The sequence below is a fragment of the Anser anser genome (assembly GCF_964211835.1).
Source record: "Anser anser genome assembly, chromosome: 10".
Lineage (NCBI taxonomy): Eukaryota > Metazoa > Chordata > Aves > Anseriformes > Anatidae > Anser > Anser anser.
In genome coordinates this window covers 18,992,571-19,015,010 of record NC_139730.1, presented here as the reverse complement: position 1 = coordinate 19,015,010, position 22,440 = coordinate 18,992,571, and the positions used below count along the sequence as shown (strand labels likewise).

Here is a 22,440-nt window from a genome sequence, read left to right as displayed (position 1 = left end):
AAAAATAAGAGAACATATAAGGAGTCAAGTGAGGAAAAAACGTCGGCTAAACCAAACTCCAGATCATAGGACAACTTGAAAAAATACTCCAAAATACTTCAAATAGTCCTCTTTTCTACATGTGAAGAAAGACTGGTCTAATTACCTTATAAACTTTTCTCAACGCCTGCTTTCATTGGTTGCAGGTATATTAAAAATAATTTTATTTTAACTTAATTTGGTTTAAAAATATACATATATCAATGAAAATTAACATGAATCTCATGTGTGACCACACATTGCTTCCCTATAAAATTTCAAGCACTTACAACTTCAGGACTTTGCAAAATTGAGCCAGCTGAAATGGCAGATCAATAAATACCTTCCATCTAATAGACACCTAAGAAATTGATCAGGAAATAAAAGCTGAAGGGAAAGGAATACAAAAGCCTCTAATTAATTGCTCTGTTTACTGCTGCTCACTACATAATTAACACAAAGAGCATCTATTCAGTGGCAACTCATTTTGGATAACTCACAACATGAATAATTCCACATGCATTCACATTCTCTGTAATTGTACAGGGAACAATCTCTGCAAAAACTCCATGATATTGATTTGGTTTTAAAATTAGATTTAGAGTAAACTTCTACTCTTGTGTAAATTCTAAAAAAAACACAATGTAGTTGACAATATTAGTAAGTTACCCATCTCTTAACTTTCAAGCTTTGTGTTGAAAGAATTCCTCTATTTTATATATGAATTGAATTTGGTTTACATAGTATTAGCTGTAAGGTGTTCTCAATAATGCCCTGCTGTATAGGGTGCACGTCCAGCACTGATGCACACCAAGCATCTTAATGAATGCTCCATCCCACCACCACTACCCCACAATTTAATACTCCTACACAGCATCAATAAATTAGATTTTGGAGTGTGAAGAAAACATGTCATCACTTGATTGCTTTCCCCTCCATTCACAAACTAACTCCTAGCATAGACTTAACTATGTAAGTTAAAGATTCCTATTACTAGTATAGCTATTTCATACCCTGGGTCAGAATAAATCTTTTTTTTTTTTTTTTTGCACTGCATTTTGGTAGTTCCATCAGCACTACGGGAATGAACAGTCCTAATGATACCTCCCAAAAAAGGTGACTAACAAGACTACCAAACCACCCTTTCCTGCAAAATCACCCGAAAGCACTTGCCACCACGTGATGCAAACACCATGGTCATTGGAATCCAGGTCTGGCATCTCCGATGTGATTCGGACTGCCAGGACACACGCAGAGATGCTCTGGTATCTGTGCTTAAGATCAGCTCTGTGCTTGGCTGTGGCTTTCGGCAGCAGGTCTCCCCAGCCCCAGCACAGCCTACAGCCAGTTGCTTACCCACCCTCACCGCAGAGAGCACCAGACTCACTCACCTGCAGAATTTAACCCAGTTCCCTACGTTGTGCATTCAGTTATTCCTTTCACTTTTGAGCAGTAAGAGATTCATAAACCTCATGGTTAAGTCCTAATTAACCACTTAATTAAAAAAACAAACAAAAAAAGCCACAACATACATAAAAAGTTACAACAAAAGCTTTACAGGTGGATGGGGTGGAGATGGGACAGGGAGAGGAAACATTCAAGCAGTTTTCTCCCTAAGTAGATATCTTCTTTTGGTTGCTAAGAAATCATCAGAAGGAAAAAGAAACATAACAGTTCTTTTCTACAGACCAAAGTTCAATTTCACAGAGCTGAGATTCACTGCAAGGCAAACTGCATGTATACCAGATTGCTCCCATGACTCTTAACTTGTGGGATTTGCTTTCTGCTGAATTTGATGCTGTCCAGCTCTACTGTAGCTTTCCACCACAGAAGAGCAAAACAAAAGCATCCAAACTCGTCTTACTTCCTCCCTTCCTCATCCATTCTAATCCCTGCCTGCACAGACAACACATATCATCTGGAGAGTCAGCAGAGTACTTCCCTTGTGCTGCTCCGAACAGATTTTCTAACACAAAGTATAGTTCTTTGCATTCATTACCTATTTATTGAAAGCATGATGAAGCAAGCTGAGCAAGTCTGCTTAACTTGCAAAATAAAATCTCTTGGAATGTAATAAAGGTATAATAAGAACACCACAAATCAACATAACGCAAGTCTCAGAGCCACTGTGCAGTGCAGATGTACCGCACAGCCTGTGATGTAAGAAAGAACCGTTCTGACAAGGCAGAAAGGTCTCAGCAAAGCAAAGCTCTTCCAGACTTTTAAAAGTTTTGTCTCTAGAGGAACTATAAAATCACACCAAAGATTTCCTTATAACACTGAGATTATTTAAAAGGACAGTGTGAGAATACAAATCTAGTATATGGCTTTTATTTATATATATATATATATATGTATGTATATAATGTGTGTGTGTGTGTGCGCGCCCTATATAATAAATACTATAATATAATATATATTATATACACACAAACATATATAATGTTTTATTCCAATGCACCCTGTACATTACAGCTAAAGATTAAAGACAGAAGAGAGCTTCTCAAGGACTCCAAGAAATTCAAGAAAATTAATAATACAGGAACAAAACAATGTCACAATAGCAAGTAAGAACAGACTCAACTATGTTATTTAGAAAATATAACAAAAATTTTTAGGCTAATATCTAAAGAACATTTTTCCACCTGAGCAGGACAGAGGTATTGCCTCCGAAATTTAATCTTTAATGACAGCAAAAGTCAGAATTGCAGAGAACTGCACAAAATCTTCAGAAAAACTCATTAACATCACTAAATGTCATTTAAGAAATGAAAAAAAAAAACTTTTGTTCATCTCCCAATCATTCTCAATTTATAAATTGTTTATCAGTTTAGCTCAATACTTGCTCCTTCTGTATCTTGTTTCCTTACGCAAATCTGTGGTTTCTTCTTAACTCTGACTTTATTTGTGCCAGTAAAATCTGTTTTTACAAGTCTATTGCTGTCTCATGAAACCTGACCTCTTTGTAACAGACTTGTTTTCATGGCAAACGCTGATACCAACTCAGAACCCCAAGAACAAGTCATTAAAGCAGTGCTGTTAAGAGGCCAGAGCTCTATAAAATGGATAAGAAACAAAGTCTCAAGAGACTTGCGTCGTTCCTGAAAACAACCCTGCAGAACACAATAAATGTAAGTGCCTTTTTATTTGAGGTTTCCCCCTCTTCTCCAGTCTATTTAATCATTTTGTTCCCAGGTTTATAGCCAAAAAAAACCACAAAACAACTAATGTTACTCCAAGAAGCTGGTGCTCCCACCTTTTTTTTAACTTGCAGGATACCAAATGCTGCACACAGAGGAGGAAAACAATTACTGTAAATTGTATTTCATTTTTAAAATTATTGCAATTTGTGTAAAGGGAACAGATGTTTGTATAGTTACTTTTTAGTACAAATATTTGTGATGGCATAAACCACCCAGTTCTGCCCAATAAAGTTATCCATACAGAAGGAAATCAGAGTTCAATTCAGTTATGAGTTCCCTCATTTACCACTGAAGCAAACATCATCAGGCTCAAATGACAAATGATTACTTGTCAACATACGATGATTAAATATTAGAGAAACACTGCTTCTGTCTACCATGACATACATGTATTGAAAACTATCTTGCATGCACGGAAGAAACCTGTACTTAAATTCAGGTTTACATAGATTTAACAGTTATGCTACAATAAAGTCAAACTCTTAATGAGGTGCTCACCCCTTGTATCTTTTTGTTGTTGTTGTTGTTAAAATACAGCAGTCCTCTATTATTTTTAACAATAATAATCATTTCCTTCACTCCTAAGTGACGGAAATTATGGAATTAAATGAAGGCAGATTGCTCATGCAAACACAAGTCCAGATGACTTTGGATGTTCCCTTATATCCTGCACTTTCGACCTGGGTACTAAAACCAGATGCTGTGGCAGGTCAAGGCTACCTCATGATCTTTGTGTCCCTAAGTGATTTTCTGAATGAGCCTTCTTGAAATGCAAAAGAAATTCCAACAACCTACGTATTTATTACTTTTAAATCTTGCTGATTTTTTCCACACATACCAGCTGACACTAGCCAAAGACTGAAGTGTAATTGTATAATAAAGGAATTGAAGGAATGGAAGACAAAGCCCCTGAACTGAAACAGCAGCAGAGAACTGGGTTTCACCTAACCAGACTGCAGCAAATATTGTGAAACCCTCCAAACCAAACACTTGCGTGTTTCTCAACAGATAATGGCCACTCAGATAGATGAGCTACTCAGGTGGAAACAAAAGTGCCTAATGCCATTATGCAATTTCTAGAACTTACGTGTTAATAGTATTGAGAATTAAACAATAGCCCTAACCTGCAAATGAAACCTTTTTTTTTTTCCTTTTTTAATTCTCGGGTGAAGAGGTTTCACTTGAGAAAAATAAGCTTGCATGTTAAGAAAAAGCTGTCTGTTTCCTGAGCAATGGATTTCAGGATAGCATGTGATAAATTTAATCTGTTTTTCTCCTCTTGATCTAATTTTTGTGACACTCTCTCCCTGAAACAGTTGATAAAAAATGCAACAAATATATAGTGTATTAGATTTTAGTACTGTAGCCAACTTGTACATATTTGCCTTGAGTGTAGTGTGATTCCTCCATCCTTGCAGGAGTGAGGCTTAAAACTGATTATGAAAGGAGTTTTGCCATTCCTGTTGGCTGGCTATATGGACACATATTTCCAAATGATTTGCCACTCAGGTGGCCACTCTAGTCTGGATCAGGAATAACACTTACATGAACACTGACAGATCCAGACGTGGCAAACCTATACACACGCAGACGTCCTCCCCATTTCTGATGCAGCAGTTTGAGTACACAAAGCTGGAGCTATCACGAAGTGATCAAATGGGTAGGGCTTTGCCAAATTATCCAGGAGATGTCAGTGAAAATTAAATGAAGTAGTTAGGTATATACAGTTAAGTGTGTGTGTGTGCATATAAACTGTTAAGTAGGTACAGTTCAGAGGTGAATTTCACACAAATGGAGCATTGTGGGTAAAGTTATAAATAACTATATGTGAAAAGCATTCTGTATGTTCTACCACAAACACGGTGATTTCTTACATTCACCCTTAAAATTTTGATCAAGTCTTGTTTGACCTACAATTATAATACACAAAAATGTAAGATTTCAGGAGAAAACGGAACCTGACCCATGAGGAATGATTAAAAGAGCTGGGACCTCATTAGTCCTGGGAAAGGAAACCGAAGAGAGAAACAGCTGTCTTACAAATATATAAAGGAGATATTAGAGAGGACAGGGAACAATGACTCATTAAAAACAGAAAAAGAAGAAATAGGCTTCAGCTGTAGTGGAGGAAGTTCAGATGAGTTTGCTAAAGGGAAAAATATTCATGAGGAGCAGGCAGGCAAGGGAGGCAATACAACAATTACCAAAAGGGGTGGCTGGGCTGCTACCCGCCCACCCAGGGGACAGTGGAACTGCTCTTACTGTAACCTCACACTAAATGCCACAGTAAAGATCTTTTCCCAAAGCACTTTTTTTTCTTCAGAAAACTCTGGAATCTAATAGCATGTTTTCCCCAGGCAAAAAGACTATTCAGAGCAGACTAGTATGAAGAGGCTCTTGAAGTTTTCCATCCCTCTACCTCCTCCCACCTTCTCTTTCACTTTTCTTTGCTCTTCAGAGCTTTATCAGTGTAGTACATTTTACATCAATAGGCCATAAAACCTGTGGAGATAAGATAATGAAGCTAGTACATAAACAAAAGGGTATGTAAGAAAGAGTCAGTGTCTGAAGAACCCTTCTGCAGAACCCGAGTGTCAGCCAGAGGTTCCCTAAGGTGTAAGAGACAGCTGAGGTGTGCCACACGTTCAGCATAACTTGGATTGCCTACAGTTGGACAATGATTTGTACACTCTTGCTATTCAACAGCTAATGTATTGGAGCAGCTCTGTTAGCATCCTTCCACATCTGCGTTCTTTTCAAGCCAAGCAAGTCAAAGTATTTCAGAGAAAAATGTGACAAGATAATCAATAGCTACAGAAGGTAGCCTCTTTGATGCCTCAACAGCTGCTCAATTACATGGCAAGAGGAGAATAGCCTTACTGACTTTTAGAAACAAACATCAACCTACTTATTTACATTTTAAATAAGTAAGAATTCAAGATTTGAAGTTGTTCAGTCGAAAACACACGTAGCGTCCACAAACTCATCACGTGCCTCTCCTCAAATACATTAATTAATCACCAGAATGTACTCATACAATAGAGCTCTCAAGATGTTTTTTTTTCTTGCTTACATGTTTAGCAACACCTGGAGTACAAAAGGGAGGAGGAACAACAACCAACCCTGTTCCAACTGTTTGCACACACTGCACACCCCTGCATACTTGCAGGAGGGAAGAGCAGAAGATTGTACATTATCCTGATCTGATACACAAGAAAGTGTTGTTTAAAGGTTCAGTCCCTCAGAACAGTATCCACAGATTTGAATATACTTGGCCTAACGTAAGTCATACCACAGTTCCAGTCCAAGAAAGGCAGTATGGCCTTATAAATCCAATTGCCTTATAAATCCAATTGCCTTTCCAAGCATTTCAAACAAGCTTTTCCACATCATTTCACTTCCAAAGATAACATATATTATAAAGGATTATTGAATCAGTTTATAACAACTTTAATATCCATACAGATATATAGTATAACTGGGACAGTCAGAGAAGCCAGTCTTCAAACCATCCCACTTTACCTTACTGATACCTTGGGAATAGTTTTGCTAGACCAGCTCTTTGCACCCTTTAATCCCAAATTAAACTAATTCCTTTTTAATGTGAAACAAAGAGACTGCTGCTATTAATCCCTGGATTTTAATGACGTACGAACAGCGAACTGTTAGACATGACTTTAAAGCAGTATTCTCTTGAATTGCCTGGAATGCGCTCATCCCTCTAAAGAGTACCCTGTAAAGAGTTCCTTTTACCTTTCTGTTTTGTTTTCTACTTTCATACTTCACCTTTAATTTCTCTCTCTCCTTTATGCTATCAAGCCAGTCACTACGAACTCACTCTTAGGAAGAAGACAAGTTCCAGAATTAAGATAAACACTTTAGCATGAAAAATATGAACTCGAGACAAAACTGGAATTACGGATAACAAGTCATGTTTCCTCTAGTCCAAACTGAAATGAAAAGTAGTCACAGAAGTGCAAATAATGTTCCCTTTTTTAATAAGTTCTGTCTTCATTGTTGAGGAACATGCAGAACAAAAACTCTACAGGCTGCTGTGTATACTGGAAATATCAGCAAGCAGGATAACATTTAGCCTATCACTACACTATTTGTTAAACAGATTACACTGTGTATTTTCGCAGATATTTCTCAAGTTAAACATATTTCCAGGGTAAAGCTAATACACCAATTTTCTCTTCCTAAAATTAAAACAGAAGAAAAGAAAATGGTCCCCTTTGACTTTACTGATATTAAAAAATTCTTACGATTGCAATAGTATGAACACCATAGCAGCAGTTTTGAAGGAGACAGTTCAGAAATGTATTGGAAAAGGAGTCCAGTCTCAAGCAATTACCTTAGAGCATTACAATTAAGTAATAGGGAGGTTAAATGATACAAACTGCTGCATTGATTTGACACTATCAGTAATCGTATGGAACACCTATTAATCTGCTTATCCCAAAGTTTTTTCTTTGAAATTTGACATTTTGAATCTCCTAGCAGGCATTTTAAAGGAGGTGGATTGGAATTTCAGCTTGTACAAAATGCAATCATATTCTACAGTGATCAAAATTATTCTGAGGCTTTGCAAAAGTCTCCAGAGCTGCATCCGGGTTCTTTGGAGCCACTAGCTTAGTGCTACAACTTGAATTCCTCTTCCCTTCCTACCACTTTTTTTTTTTTTTTTGGTAAGTCAAAGAATGGATCTCATCAAAATGGGATGACAAATTTTGGAGCTACTGGCATAGTGTATTAGCATCCATGCAAGATATGTTAACAAATCCAGAAAGAGTGGATGTTTAAGACTGCTGACAAATATTCCTCCCCATACTGACACCATTTCAATGGGCTTTGAGTCACGGCCTTGTCTTAGAGGTAAGAGACCTTTTATTGTGGAAATACTGTACCTCTAATCAATTCTCTAGATGACGTATGTATTATTCCAGACCCCTGGAACATATTGCTCCATTAGGATCAGAGGGAGAGCAAAGGGGGTTGTTCCGTTTTTAGTAATCTTTTTAACTTGTTTTTTTTTTTTTAAATGAACGTTTAAGTATTCCAAATTTTCAACAGAAAATACAAGCATAGACAATTAAAAAAAAAAAGCCAGATATTGGAAAAACAAGATTAGAAACACCATTTCTACAGTGTGAAAGACATGCAAGCACAGAGAATGAATGAGCCAGGTTTGGTCATGAAATTTGACGTTTTCTATAGACAAAACTGATCCTTCACACCACTTACTCCTCACGTTTCAGCTCCTAGAGTAATATTGGCAGGTTGTAGGCAAGAAGCAAATCTTTCAGATGAATTAGTCTATGAGATCCTTTCAAAATCACATTTTGAGTTTTGAAGAGACCAAAATCTGTCCTACATATAGGGATAATTAGAGACAGCTTTCACTAATAAATACCAAGGAGACCCCTGATGAGGTAATGAGTGAGGATTTGGGCCATCTGCCTTTCTGCTATCATCAATTCATGCTCTGGTCAAATCTTCTTGAAGCCCTTATTCCTAAGCTAATGGGTGAGCTCCACTGCAGAGCTTACTGCAGTTTCACCTCCAACAAACCACCAGTCAATTACATCTAGGAAACAGTCTGCTCCGCTAAAACTTATGGTCACCTTATCGCAAAAATATTTATTTCTAGGCCACCATACACTTAGTTCTACCACCAAAACTAAACAAAGAGAGGGAGGTGCAATAGAGAAAGGAACAGAAAAGGATAGAAACAATGTTATGCTTTAGTTTTTCCTTTCCTCCCTCTTGCTCTTGCTAACTTGCTAGCGGGTACCTAAGTAGTGTAATTTTATACACTGATTTCCAAACTAAGATGTAGATCACTAAGAATTACTCCCCAACCTCTGATAAGAGGGGAAAAAATAAAGAAATAAATGATTGACTTCATATATAAAGAACACATTTTTTAAAACACGATGCAAACTGGTTTCTCTGTGCATTAAAACCTTTGCACAGCAATGTCCATGGAAACCCTGTCGTCCTCCACCGAAAAAAAAAGGTAGCATTTGCAGAGTCACAAACTAGCCACTATTTCTCTGGTACTGAGGAATACTATAATCTAAAAGCAATGAAATGGAGAAGCGAAGAGGTCAACAGCCTAAGCACTCTTGAACAAAAGTTCCCTTGGAGATGTCAGCTGCGATCTCATTTGTTTCCCCTAACACTTTCATGTCTCCCTGCTCCTTTCTTTAAAGCTCCTAACTCAGTGGCTGACAAATGATCACTTTAAAAATCTCTGTACAGGAATAACCAAGTCTGAATATGTCCACTGAATGTAACTAAGCTCTCCAAGCGCTCGGACTGGGGCTGATTCTGTAAAGCTGTTTCTGGCCACACACACAGCAACACAGTTTTAACCATCAGCTTCTCAAAATGAAGCAAATTACGTGAATTTTCACATGTAATATCATCTCTTCCTGACAACTTTGAAGTCAAGTGGACTATTCTGGACCAGGTTTTTAGGGAAATACATTCATGATTTATTCTTTCTTTCCTACAGTACCCTCAGAAAATAGGAAAGTATGCTGACTTCTCCAGATACAGAATGGAAACTGTGTTAAGGGCAAGTCTGCAGATATATCCCACTGCAGAAAGTCAACAGAAGAGGAGGACCCAAACGGATGCATGCAGAAGACAGTTGACAGGAAAGGAGAAAAAAAACTTGACCAGATAAGGAAAAGAAATTTTTTTAACCCTCTACAAAGAAGTCAGAATCGCCTTTTCCTGCTATTTCCTGATGTTTCAAGTTTGTTTGTTTGTTTTTTTCCCTCATTAAAAACAAACCAAAATTTTTTTCCCCTCTGTAAGAGCTCTATAGAAGTGAAGGTCTGGAGATGGCCTCAAAGACATTATCATCTCTGGCTGCTCCAGAGAAAAAAGCAACAGGAAAAAAAAAAAAAAAAAGATGCATTTGGTTCTGGAACAGCCTCCCTTTGGTGAGGAAGCTTTGAAAATGTAACCCGCTCTTACATGCATGTCTGAAGGCAGAAGCAAACCCTAATGTTGCCATTTATTCTCAGAAGCATTCAGTCCTGTAAATATTTGTTTCCTGGGCACAGAACAGATCATCAAATGGAACACCAGGCTTTCAACACTGAAACATGTGGCTGGCTGTTTAAGTTCTCCTTTTAACAACAAACAAACAGAAAACCTGTGGATTCACAATTATTATAATAAGCATCACAATGGGCCAGGAATCTCTAAGATAACAATTCATTTTCCCAAGAATAGAAGCAATCATTTGAATTCAGGATGTATGCGATTTTTTGAAATGTACTATTTCCTTTTGCTGTATAGGTGGCATATATTCACCGTAAATTTTGGAAAGCCTTAGCAACAGTAGGAGCTCATAATTAATGTCTGTTGTATATTAAGAAGAACATCAAACCTGCTGAAGAAATTTGGCTCCTCAGAAATGGATAATCATCCTTCAAAAAGCTGTCTTTTAAAGGCAGAAACATGCAGGCAGGAACAGAAAAGTACAATCTGACAGGATGACTATTAGACTGTACTATTTCCTCCTTCTATAGACCGTTCGAACAGAGAGAGCTTTTTATTCATGACATATTAACATAACCGTGACAATAAACGGGATCCTAGGCAGCACCAATGTGCTACAGAAAATAACAGGTGGATCCTAACTGACACCCTTCTAACTCACGAGCACCTTAGATTCCAGTTCGTTATCCTGCCCATCAGGTGCTCTTAGAGCCAGACTAAGATAGTGGTCCAGGAGAACTGCAATAAAACAACAAACATCAAGACTCCCAACCTGAAGGAAGGAAGTCTAGGAACAATTCGCACAAGTCTTTCTATTTTACCTTGTCAAAGCAGTTAATGATGTTGCAACAACAGCACTTTCCAGCTCTCGCAACTATATATAAGCTATTCACAAGGCTACGCACAGTGCATTACCCCACCTCAATCACTTAATAAATGGCAGAAGATACATATGCACTACTGCCCTTCTGAATGAAGCCAGACGTGCAAATCACCACAGGAGTTATAGCACTAGCACTGTTTTCAAAGAAATAAAAGACTGAGGTTTAGAAATAGGTGGTTCTGTATATTCAATAGTTTATTGATAGTACAACTAATACACCCTACTGAATCATGTAAACAAGCACGAGACTTGATCTTTTCACTTCCGAAGGCTTCCCAGCTGGGGTTTTCCCTTCTTGGCTTTATCTATCATCCAGGCAATAGTGTGTGGCCACAGAAGTGCACAATAAATGCTAACGCACTTATCAAGGAATTCCCCTCTGCTTTTCTTCAGACAAGAAATGCAGGAAATAGTACAGAAAAGGCACACAGTAAGCCACATTAACCAGCTTCAAAGCCGTTCAACTTGTGTGGTTGCATACATTCAGGAGAAAGAACATACCACTTTCTCCCTTGCAAGGACTGCTTTCCTTCAGCAGTTTGCCAAGTGATTGCCTTCCAGTATCTGTGCTTAATCCTACAGATGCCTTTCTTTGGAGTTGTTGCCATTCTGTGAAGAATTAGTTCTGCTTAATAACCCAACTGTTGCACGGAGAACATCCAGCACAGTTTTGCACTTTACAACATGAAGGATCAGAACACAAGCAGGATTGTGCAACAAAAGACATATCCCTTCACAACCATCCTCATTTAGCAGCAAAAAAGAAAAATGAAAACAGATAGAATAATAGAAGTGGAAAATTAGAAATTGACTGCTATGATTCAAAGGTTCCTCAAAGAACAGACCCCAAAAAGATCAACGAAAACGTGATAATTACTCAGTGAAACACAGAGAAGCCAATTTCAGCACTATGCAACAAAAGCCTCTGACACTGGAAGCTCTAAAGCTGCCCTGTTCTGATCAATGAATGCCACTGCAGATGCCAGCAGGAAGGTAAGACCTCTATTTATCAGTCACACACCTTTAAAAATAAATAAATGCTATTCCTGGCTAAAATAAAACAAAACTCTAAGTAGAAAGCAATACCCACTCTTCCCCTCACCCTGCCCTGCTCATCAATCATGGGCAGCACTGCAGAGCGCATCCCAGGACAGGAGCGGGGCCCCACACATTCCTCTGCTGCCGCCCACCACTGCGCCTTCCCTCACATCTGGGGGGAGGCAGAGGAAGAGGTTCCATTTCTTACAGTGGCAAACTGACACCCTCCACATATGAATGAGTGTAAGCTGATATGGCGGTGCTGCAAGTCTTCAGACTGTCAGAAACGCTACCCCTGAGAAGTACAAGCACTCTGCATGTCTTGCTTATAGTGTTTCAGAAGCAGCGTTCTGGAATAAAACACAAAATTTCATTGCAAAACGCTGGGGAGAGATGTTGAGAATTCAAGCCCTTCAGCCCCCTCTCCAAATGTCAACATTGCTGCATTCCCGTGGGGAAAGGAAAGGAGAGATGCCTCCGCTCTCAAGGGCCAAACGCCTTCAGCTCATTCCTGTCACCAAATGCCCCCCTACCGCATTACACAGCCCAGAGAGCTCCCCAGTAACAGCCTTTCTGTGCAGCACAGTAACTAACAGCAAAATTCAGAATGTCTTTGAGAGCAGCAGAGGGAAAAACAGAAATAAACTTCACGCATCAACAAAAAATAACAAAAAGCATTTTCAGTACTACATGTTTACTGAAAACTATTTAATTCCTCTAGTTAAATGCTTATCTGCAATATTTCTGGAGGTGGGGAAGGGCAGGACCTTATAGCAAATCAGAGGTATGGCTTCCAGATGAAAATCACGTTGCCTTCAATGCCATGGAAATGCCTGTATTTTTCCCTAAGTATATTTATTTCACTCTCTTATCTGTCTGGAAGATAACCTGCAAATTTATTCTGGATTTACCATAAAAGCCCTCATATCGAAAGCAAGCGGAATAAACAAAAAAAAAAATGTCTTTAGATGAAGTCACCTCATCAGGGTGACCCCTTATTTTACGCTGCTTGCTGTGGTTGTCGACTGCTGGGGTGGGAGGCAAGAGCTGGATTTCCAGTTTGCCCGGTCCCAGCACAAGCCAACAGCAACGTTCTACAAGTAGGTAATACCTCTGCTTATTAGATTACTTATATGCTCTAATACACACTGACAAGCCATTTTCCATTCCCATGATTTTCAAAGGCTCATTATTTACCTTCAGCTCAGGGCCATGAGTCAAAGCTACCCAAGGCACCAAGGTTGTGTTACCTGGAGCATGGAGAAGCCGGTACCCCCATCCCAAACATCATGCTCCAGACTGAAACAACCAAGCTCCGAGAAAGGGGACTGATCCCCGGGAAATGCAAGTGCAGACATGAAAAGAGTATCACCAAGCCCCCATGAAATAATATCTGCGAGTGGCAAAGGAGGCCTACTCAACAGATGTTGTACTTAGCCCAGATTTCTGCCACATCTATAGAGCAGTGTAACAGAGAATAGCTAAGCACGGTTAGATTAGCTCAGAGTTCCTTCATCTCTTGTGCTCTTAAGATAGTTTAAGCCACTCATTTATCTCAACAAATATAAAATTCTCCCATTTCCCTCAAAAAGAGGAAGAGAAAAGAGTAAACAGGGGAAGTCCCACTGTATTTTCTTGTGCATTATGCATTTGTACTTCCATCAGCAGAAGTTTAACACCTTGGCCTGAAGCCAATCAGAAATCCCTCATAATGCGTTCAGTAAGCCAAATCAAAACAATACATAGTTTATACGAGTGGGGAAAGAAACTTGAAGGTCATATTTCATCTGCTGCAGCTCATCGTGCTCATTCAAACAGATGCATAAGGTTAACTGGCGGGATCTGCTCTTAAATGCCTGTTATTTCCAGTGGAAGGAGCTAAGCAACAGCACTTTCCTCAGTACATTATGTAGAGGATCAGCAGGAAAAGAAAAGAAAAATCTTAACGCTAAGGAAACCTGGCCCAGCTAAAGGGAAGATGGACAGAAGGGCCTGGCAAAACACTTTCATAGTGCAAATCAAAAGTTAGTTTCTGGGTGCATTAACTACAAAACTGAAAACATGATTCAAATTTCATAAAGCACGAAACACCTTCCTCTGTTTACCAAAGGGGATTCTAAAAACAGCATCAGACAAATTGAGAGGTGGCCCTCTTGTCCATTTGGAGAATGCTGGGTTTGTACAACAAACTTTTGTTTTTCAGGTGAAAATGTGAACTAGATAGAAGATAATATCTTCTACTATCTTTACAGCTGCCTGAGGTGTCTGTAGGTAAGTAATCTATTGGTTGGATCCCGTACAACTTGTCCTCTTCTCAGTTTTCTCCGTATCTAAAACAGAGGTAACTCACTAATCTTCTTTTACTTGCTTTAGTCTTTTCTGGATTGCTTAACACCAACCATATGAGAGGTATTAGAAGGGTTAAAATACAATATTCATATATTTTACACATTAAAACTAGGTGCAAGGTTGATAAAAATTGATGTTCTCAACCCTGTTACATCAGCTGATCACAAAAATCTATTTACTTGTTGGCAAAAAATCTGAGTGGGAAGGAACAAATCACAGGAAGGAAGAGGAAAAAAAAGCCCTATCACACTGATGGAATTGAAATGATCTGTCCCTCTTCATGAGCATCACACTGTGCTGATAAACTAAATCTCTCTTTGATTGAAGGCCGAATTAAAATGGAGCGAAGCAGGAACTCTTCTGACCCAAAAGTAATCCACTCAATCATATAATGCATCCCTTTCCTTTTAGCAAAATGAATAGCCCTCCACAGAACCTTTTTCTTCCTTGACAAGTCCTTGACAGAAGAATGTGAATCTGGACAGTTAAATGAATCAATCACCAGCTGCTAGTCTAGGGCCAAGATGGTGAGCCGAGGGGCCTGCCAGAGTTCACTGACCACTGGTCAAAGCAGGACAAAGGCTTTGCCTCTATGAATAGCCCGCTTCTGGGATCCAAAGGTCACTTAGCTGCCTTGGAAACGGTCCCCTTTGGTTATTTAAAGTTCTCAGGCTATTCTGCCACAGATATTATTGTTTCAGGTGGTCACCATCTTTCCTCTTCACAAGTTTGTGAAAGGCCAGGCAACTATTATCTAGGTAAAAGCAAGAAAATGGCAAACACGGCAACAACTAAATAATAGGGTAAGGAACAATTAAAGTAAGCCAAAACAATGCTTAACATTTCCTCATAATTCCAGCTACTGAACATGCCTGTGAAAAACATCCTTAGAGAAAGAAGGTGAGGCACACAAAGAGCCAGATTCCCAACAGGATCCAGGTGCACCAAAAGTGCAAAGTGCTGATTACTTCACTGCTTTTGAGATTGTTTGCATAAATGTGTTGGGAAGGGGGGGGGCGGGGGGGAATAAAAGGGTGCGCTGTTCTCTAGTCATGAAAGTCATGAACACTGTGAGCTACATTTCAAAAAGGCACCCTATAGCTCCAGATAAGATCTACAGCCTAGCAAGTACATGGTGCTCTAGGCCATAAGCCGGAGCATCACATAAATATTTGAAGGAGAAAAAATTAGAAAGTAATAGACAGACCAGATAGAGGAGGAGGAGGTACAACCCACAGGTGCTAATTTCTTCGCAGCACTGCAGTTCACAGTCCTTTCTGGCACTGACCTAAAACCACTCACCACAAAAAAAGCTCGTCTCCCATACAACAGGGGAGGAAAACCAACCAACCAAGCAAAGCAAACACACAAAAAAACACTATTTCCCCTCAGAATCAGATCACAGAGAGAATAAAAGTTGCCCTGAAAAACACTAGAGAATTATACAGCTCAGTGCTCATACAAGTCCTGTCTACACACAAGCTTAAACTGTAGTCAAAAGTATAAATCAAATGTGGGGTTTGTTAGTTCTGTGTTATAATGGCTTCCTAAGTCAGCTTACTTTGTGATAAACAATACTACCAGCAGGTTTACAAGTCTTGCTACAGACTTCTACCAGATCTTCACTGGTGAGTAAAGCAGGCCAATAACAACCCACTGTTCACCAAAATATTTTAAAATAAAATTAAAGCTATTGTTAAATACACACTTACACACCAGTCCATGTTTTGGTTGGATCAGACAGTTCTGATAAACTTATTTAACTTGTCTCAGAACTGTAGCAGGAGGCAGGTACTCTGCCATCACAAAGCTTTTCCTGACACCCTGCCTATGTAAAACTCTTGTATTTTCAAGTATATTTATTTCATTTGTTGCTGCATTACATACACATTAGATAAATGAAGCTAACCACTAAGCTTTCCATCTAACATAGCATTCAGTTTATCTGCCTCTTATATGTGTGTATACACACACAATGAAAATTTGCAGACTCAATTGCTCAGAATTTAGGAAACTGAAGAAGTTGTTGCTCATGTAAGTCCGTTTGCTCTGTTTATATATGTGCTTTAGCAAACAATCCAACTTTGCACAATCACACTTCCCCCACTATTCATGGCACCAAATGAATAGTGCTCGTGTAATGAGCAACTATTCAATATTTTGTTTTCCCTTCTCTGTGCAGTGTGTGGCCTCATTCCTTATTTATTGCGCTCTACTAAGCCCTGCCGTGAAGACAGAGTTATTAACTTCCCTATGGCCTTTTCTGCAGGGCTCTGAACTACAGTTCTTCACGAATGGAAATGCGTTTACTTTCACAACACCTCAAGATGAGGTTCTATTATTATTTTCATTTTACTGTTGGGTACAAACAGTCAGATGGTGGCCCAAAACATTCACTAACTTTAGGAGTCCAACATATGACAGTGATCCTTGACAGCACCCCATGTGCTGCAACCACAGCTCCCCCCAACTTGTTGCAGCCCCAAGAGACCAAAACTCAGAGCCTCTCATCAGGCACGGAGGAAAAAAGCAGCACATAATGACAGGCTTTCTGCGAACGGTAGGGCCAACCTGGTTGTGTCACATAACACAGAAGCTCCTGGCTGAAGCTGTGATGCAATTTCAATCCTTCGGGGCTCCCCTAACCGTGAGGTTATTCTTTGCCTTCCTGAAGTGCCTGCGAAAAGTCCGGGACTCCTGGGTCCTCACTGCAAGTTGCTCCGACGGGCACACTCCTTTCTGCCATTTCTCTGGAGCCAGTCTTTGGTAGCCCCTCAGCGCTCTCCCAGTCCCACCCTGTACCCATGGTGATCTCCACACAGAGCCAACCACAGGCCTCCCTCTGCAGGCTTTTCCCCAGTTCTGGTCGCTTCCCACCAACGCGTTTCTCTTCCCCTTCCTGACCTCTAGACACATGAGGCCACTCACACCTCCGCCTCGCCCACTTGCTCTCCCAAACTTCCTCCCCAGGTAATTAGACCATTGTTTTCACTGACTTCAGCTTTCGATGCCAGCTGGTTTCTCCAGGCAGTGTTAGATCACACTTCAGCTCCTCAGTAATTCAGAGCAGGAGAAAAAGGCAAGTCCACAGCTGCCTGCGACTGCTTCGAAGGAAGGCCCAGCTTGGCCTTCCCAAACAACATGCTCAGCACAAACAGCACCCTCTGTGTCTTTAGGTGAGTAAGGCCGTGCTGAATGCGTGCAAACTCAGGATTTTTCCTCAAAATTTACAGGACAACCAACTTTGGAAACATCTTAATAGCAACTGAAAAAGCTACTCCCGGACCACTTCCCCAACAAATCCCATGTCTCTGCTCCATAAGTAGACATTCCCATGCTTTCCTAGCGAAAAACAAATACAGAAAAAGCAGTTTTACTTTAGATTTGACAGTGAGTGGGCTAAGCAGAAGCCTACTGTATAAAAAGAAATAGTAGTAATAATTATTAAAAAGACATAGATATTTAATAACAAAGAGATGGATATCGACATGACAAATTTCTATTCAAAAGGTTAACATGTCAGAAACTTAGTAACCACAGTCCTGCAATATCATTATATATTATTATTACTATTGTTACTGCAGTATTACTGTGATATTACTGTTTGGTAAGTTTAACAGCAGACAGTGTCACCAGTCTGCTTCGAATAAGACCATCATTTGCACTAATCAACAGCCCAGGAAAGGTGACTGCTGGTATCTTTAGCAAGATTCCTGACTGAAAAGCAACAACAGGTTTCATCTGCACTATGTAAAAATAAAGCTTGGCAGCCAATTCTGTGTCTTGGGATACTTGATGGGAAGGATATTTTTGTCTTCTCAGAAAATAATGTTTTTCCCACTGACATAACTCTAGGCTCTGCTATTCCTTCAGAAATAGTCCTGCTATTGGGACTGAAGCCAAAGGGGAAAAAAAAAAGTTACAGAGCCAACCCCTGCTGACATTTCAAAACTTCCACCTTACCTAGCACAGACGTCTTGATGACTCTAAATCAGAACGAAGTTACAAGAAACAGTCTGCAGCTCAGACTTAGTCAGTTGTTTCTTGAGATGGCCTGAGCTATTCTACCAGTTGATAGCTCCAAAAAAGTTAAGACAACCCTTCCCAGATAGTCCCAAATCCCAGCTACTCCTGCTTGCTTATATCCAAGCCAGGTCTAGTACTTGTTGGATCCCAGAGGACACCAGTTCAAATCATCACAGCTAACTACATTAGTTCAATAACTTATCTAGCCCCAAAAAAGGTGTTTTTTTCTGCCATGTTACCAATCAGACGAGCACCACAGACTGAACAAGAGACATGGCATTTACTGCATCCTAATCCCTACATTTCCAAAACTTCAGAATTAGTATCAGCCACCTTATGTTTAAAGCATGATTGATTTTTCTCTTTTGGACAGATTAAACTTCTTTATATTCCATTGCAGTTTCTTTTTTAGTAGCTTCATGATTATGTCGTCAGTGGAATTTCATATCCAGTACACACCAAAAATCCCACAGGCTACCACTAATGAAGGGCATTAAAGTAAACGTCAACATTACAAATGCTTTTCTTAACACAGAACATAGATTTTGAATGCGCTTCATTCTATCAGTAGGATCTACCTCCAATATCACCTCTGGTGCAGAAAGTGTAATATGTCTTTGACTCAGCTCTAAAAGTAAAGAAGCACTGTTTCTAAACCAAAGTGCAATGAAATTCTTCATAAGAAATGTTTATCATATTCTTAAAATGAACTATTCTCAATATAACCTATGACCTTAAAAAAAGCCTAGTATAATACCATACGTCTTATAATTATACCTATTAGCAAACTAGATATCTTGCCTTTTGTGCAGAGAAATAGTTTCCTGCAGTTAATTTATGATACATAAGGATGGGGTTTTTTAGTGTGTATATTTTTATTATTTATTTTACATAAAGTCATGAAATCACAATCATTCTGTGCAGGTGCTATGGGTGAACATATAAAGCACTGTGTGGATTTCAGGGATTCACCATCTGAAAGCTTTTATTCTTCCACAGTGAAGGAAAGTTATGACCTTTGACATGTGGCTATGGTGCCAAAGAAACTGCTCATAAATGTGTGTCAGTAAAGAAACAGAAATCAATAAATTCATTTAATCCAGTGAACTATTATGTAGTGGGACACAATATATTTTAAAGAGCCAACTGCTCTACTCTTTCTCTCACAAGATGAGCATTTTACCTAACAGATTTTGGGACATTCAATTTTTGGAAGGTTTTACAATCTGAACCTTGTCTTTAACCCATTAATAAACATTTTAGTCTGATATGCCACAAACTGTTAGCACATTCATTCCTACTCTGAAAGATCCCTGATACAACTGGATCCAGGTAGCACAACAGGAACACTAGCAGGTGGGCAGATATCCTATTAACAACCTGTACCGTTGCTGGAGATAGCTATCCACAGGAATCAAACACAGGCAGGTGTTAAAAGCACATATTTTTCACACCAGGTGCTCAAGAGCAGAATGAATGAGATATCATTCCGAACACTGAAATTTCAAAAGACCAAAAGAATCAGTGCCCTACGACATATATTATGAAGCTTTTCAACAAAGCATTTGGTCATCTACCCTATGTTTTATGTGAATCAGCAATAAGCAATATAATGTGAAGATGATGACCATTAAAAACAAGTACTAAATGCCATGTGATGGGAATGTCACAAACTCCAATCAATATTACCAAAACTTCCATACACCGCACACTGTATCAATGCTTACCTCTTCTGGTGTTTAGCATAGTCAAGAATCCCAAATACTAGAAAACATAATTATTGCTAGAAATAAGGTTCACGGCCTTAAAAGAAAGAGAAAAAAGTTTACCAGCTGGAAGGAACAACAAAAATTATGTTTCAAAAATGAAAAACAGAAAAAAAATCCTTATACCATCTCCACTTCTTAAATAAACGAAAGATTAATTTTGAGAATATATAGAGTGAGGCACCAGACTACAGGCTTAGATGTACCAGTTGCATGAGCCACTGTGCACAGAGCACTGAGGATTTGTATTACGTCACATACACTGTATACAGTTCAGTCGTGATAAAATTGAGCTGCCCTCATGGCACGGACTGGCTGAACTAATAAAAGCAGTATCCAGTTTCAACCTCTACAGAAGATCAATGATAAATCTGCTTGCAAACTGTGGGCCACAGGGCTGTTTGCATAAAGGAGCACTAAAAAGAAGACAGGGAAAAAAAAAAAAAGATTGTCATATGCTCATTTATGCTTTTGGGGGACGGTGAAGGGGAAGGAAGTTTCACCCTTGTAATTTGGGATACACCACATACAAAGTTTCTCTCAGGCAAAATGACAGAGTCATGCCAGAACTCCTGGAGAATATTTCCAGTTAACATCAATTTGCCGGATGTCACAGACAAGTTTAATGAACAAAATGATAAATGTCTGTCAATGGCTTCATAAAGTCAATGAATTCTCATTACAAAGAGCATACATAATGCACAGCTCTGCCTGAGGCACATGTTAGAGTTATTAGAGGTTTACTAGAATCTCGGTGTAGACAATGACATGGTAATTTAATAATTTACACTAGTTAATCTGCTGATAAATTACCCAAACAATTATTAATACGTTCAAGATTGTACTAGCAAGAGAAAGCAAGAAATTATTTAGAACTCTTCTGCACGTTCAAAGACCTTGAGTTTCATTTTAAAGTTTCTTTGAAAACATTATGGCTTATTTGTTAACTTCCAGTTGTAACAAAACGTGGAACAAAACCCAATACCAGGCAACACTGAGCCCTTTTTATTGTCTATTGTAAAGGCTATCAAAACAGCTTTTTCTTAATCATAATTATTATCTGATTTTGAAATGACAGCCAGACCACTTGAGACAAGATATTACGCTTCTGTCCAATCATTTTTACCTCATCTAAATTTGGGGTCAAAATTGACCTTTAAGTATCTTATCACACTTCCCTCCTCTGCCACAGCTGTGAAAATATGCTCCACTGGAAAAGAGTACCTCCTTCCAGTCACCAGACAGGAATAAGGAGGAGGAGGGGATTAGCAGAAGCAGTTTTGCAAGTCCAAAGCAAAAACATAGCATATAGAAAAAAAAAAAAAAAAAGATACATGCGGCAAAAACTGCCTATGAGACATGAGAATTAGAAAAGGGTGGGAACACTGGAGAGGACACAAATGCAGAGAAAAATCTGAATATTAGAACAATCAACAAACAAATGAAAAGCTTTTGTATTTGATACTTCTCCTGTCCAAGGTATGTTAAGGTGTACAGAAGTGAGTGCATCACAATACAGCTTAAAAAAACCTGACAGGCCAGTCTGTAACAGGCTGATAGATGGCCTTGGTGATGTTGGTGTAAGAAAAGGCAACTGATCATCACTACCTCGCACGAAAAATTAATACTGCAAAGGTTGAGGAGATACAGAAGAACAGATTCTTTTTCCAACCCTATTCTCTTGTGTTTTTTTCTCTTTAACCTGACATGGCTCAAATGGGAGTTATACATATATCTATGTTAAGTAACTCAAAACGCTCACCTAGAAAATTCAGAAAGATCTTTGGTGTAAGACTTCAGAAGTAAGCCATAGGTATCTATCAGTATATCTACAGATTAACTGTTACACGTGGTAAAATTACACTGATCAATTAAGAATCCAGCGTTTTTTCTTCTATAATTCTATTAATTTATGATACCATAAAGACAGGTGGGTTTTGCACAAAAGAAATTCTGACCTAATGAAATGAGAACAGACAATGTAATCAATCAATATTAACAGGAATCATATCTAAAGATGCTTAAACAAACAACAACAACAAAAAAACAATCTGAAGTTAAAGAGTTGCTGCTGTTCACAAAATCTCCTCCAGTTTCTAACATGCAGACATCAATGGATCCAAGATACAAATCACAA

At 38.9% G+C, this 22,440-nt stretch overlaps 1 protein-coding gene and 1 long non-coding RNA gene across 4 annotated transcripts in view; one reads left to right on the top strand and one right to left on the bottom strand.

Moving 5' to 3' along the window:
* The window catches only part of PRTG (protogenin), an 80,308-nt gene that overhangs the window by 47,519 nt on the left and 10,349 nt on the right, over positions 1–22,440 (bottom strand). The window contains exon 1 of one of the 3 annotated variants that reach the window (XM_083849973.1): positions 8,466–9,749. The exons of the other annotated variants lie outside the window; for them this stretch is intronic. The gene's annotated coding sequence lies outside the window, so the exon portion shown is untranslated. Of the gene's footprint in view, positions 1–8,465; positions 9,750–22,440 lie in introns of those variants that run through there. 3 annotated transcript variants of the gene reach the window in all.
* Positions 12–22,368, top strand: LOC310904832. Its single transcript, XR_014588614.1, has 2 exons — positions 12–3,149; positions 9,742–22,368. It is a non-coding gene; the product is annotated as an uncharacterized lncRNA (long non-coding RNA).